Source organism: Austrofundulus limnaeus, unplaced genomic scaffold, assembly GCF_001266775.1.
Source record: "Austrofundulus limnaeus strain Quisiro unplaced genomic scaffold, Austrofundulus_limnaeus-1.0 Scaffold915, whole genome shotgun sequence".
NCBI classification, from domain to species: Eukaryota; Metazoa; Chordata; class Actinopteri; order Cyprinodontiformes; family Rivulidae; genus Austrofundulus; species Austrofundulus limnaeus.
In genome coordinates, this window is record NW_013953317.1 from 27434 (window position 1) to 29771 (window position 2338).

Below are 2338 nucleotides of genomic sequence, written 5' to 3' on the forward strand. Positions count from 1 at the left end.
GCATAAATTCCACCTGTTTGTATCAGCTGCTCGTGCACGCGAGAGGAGATTAGCATAATTACCACCCCATAAACACCATATAAGGCTAATGTGGAATGGTACTTTTTCCCTGTACATTCCACATTATTACAAATAACTTAATTTCTGGACATTTATGGTTTGATTTCTTTGTATGTATGAATCACTTGGGTTGTTACCGACATCTGGTGAAAATTTCATGTCATTAGCACCTCTAGTAATATATTTACTGAGAAAAAATGGTGACGTGTTCAATACTTATTTTACCCGCTGTATATCGTCATTTAATTTTTTGCTAATAACCCAACCCTACTACCAGTGATTATTTTTTACACATTTCATGTAAATCTGCCCAGCGGTCTATGACATATATTGTTAACAGACTCCACTTGGCAAATTTTTAAAAACCAACATTACTAGTTCTTGGAGTATAAAATGGGGATGTCCTTCAGCTACTACACACAAAACTTCAGCTCGATATCTGTAAAACTGGATCAGTTATTTACACACAGTTGTGTGTTTTGTAGGGATGCTCAGCTGAGGTGGTCATCTTGAATGAGGCAGTTAATTTGTTATTGATCCTGTGCTGACCTGGAGAGTTGTGTTCAAATACATCCAGTAGTTCATGATATATTTTGCTAATATAGACAAACAAGCACATAAATAGCATTATCACCCTTCAGCATGGGGTGATAATCATATATTCTGGCTTTTCTTGCTTACTGTTTGGAAACCCTGCTCAATAACAATTTATTTTCATCATGTTTAAGAAAATTTTTCTAAGCTTCTGTTACCATAAGTTGACATTTTAACTGTTAAAATGTACTTAATAATTTTCAAGTGCATTTTTAGGGATGACATGCATGAACAGGTGTAACCAATCTGTCAAACAGCACAGATTTCACATTTTATCCTATTTATTGTCTCAGAAGAGGAGCAAATAATGCTCCTTTCCCTGTTTATATAAATCTTTAACAGCCATTTTAAATGAGCCTTTGAAATTAATGTCTGGAGTCACATGATCACTTATTCTTCCAGGCCATTTGTGGGACTTGTGATTAATTCATTGGTGCAAGTATAAAGATAACAGAAGCGAACAAAAATACAAGTCAGTTTATTCTGTTTAAAGATGAACGGGGCCTTGAAGGAAAAAAAGGAAAAAGATGTGACTCCATTGCAAAGCTGGCTGCAGACCGCTGAGGTCCACAGACAGTAAAACTGGGCGGAGGTCTGACATGTCGAGCCGGAGCAGAGAACAATAAATGTTAGCTAGYTGGGAGCCTTTTGGGTTAAAACACCGCAGCGCTGCTGTCGTCGCGGCCCCCTCTACAGGCCTCCCAGGATACCTCCGGACTGTCCGCCGCGCACGGGAAAAATCCAGGCTTCCCCCCGTTAACACCCGCCCCACGGCTAACAGGTTTACTTGCAAATGCGAATAAATACATTAAGAACGGAACGAGTCACTGGGAGAGAAAAGAACGAGTACTTACTGTGTTCCTTTGGGTCTGTGGTAGTTTCACGCCGGCAGCAGTGTCCCTCGTGCCCGGTGCTGAGGTCTGGTGTGTGGGGTGCTGCTTAGTAACGGGCCGCCCTGTCTGAAGCTGCTCCAATCCCGTCTCTGCTGCGCATGCGCATGGATCCATGCTGTTGATGCTTCATTATAAATAGGACTTTGGCCTGTTCCAGGCTAAGAGACACATCATGTGTCTGGTTGAATTTAAGCCTGTTGGTGTTAGGGGATTTCAAAGGGTCAGGTTGCACAAAAGTACCTCATGTTCCACTAAAGTAACCATTTATCTGAAGCTAAATACCGGAAGGCTATGACAAGTCATTTGTGAATTTATTTTATATCCTCAATATCCAAATTATGTTCAGTCGACTTACTGCTGAATGTGCACATTACTCAACTAGCTCCACCTAAAAATTTAAGTAGTAGATCAGTAAACAGTGAAATGCTCACAAGCTGACAAGTTAACTCAGGTAAAGAATATATTTGTTAAATTAAATTTACTATGCCCAAAATGTTTACTGGTTAACTTGTAAGACCCCAAATATTTAGTTATTAGTTAATTTTGACCTTAATAGTTGATTAGTAAAACCTAAAATAAAATGCTATCTAGTTAATTAGCTGCTGTAGTTAGGCAACTACTGTGGAAGCCCATTTCCGCCAACCTGATAAAAAAATAAAACTTGTATCTCATAATTATGACTTCGCTATCCCATAATTATGACTTAGCTATCTCATTATTATGACTTAGCTATCTCATAATTATGAGATACTATCTCATTATTATGAGATGCTATCTCATAATTATGAGAT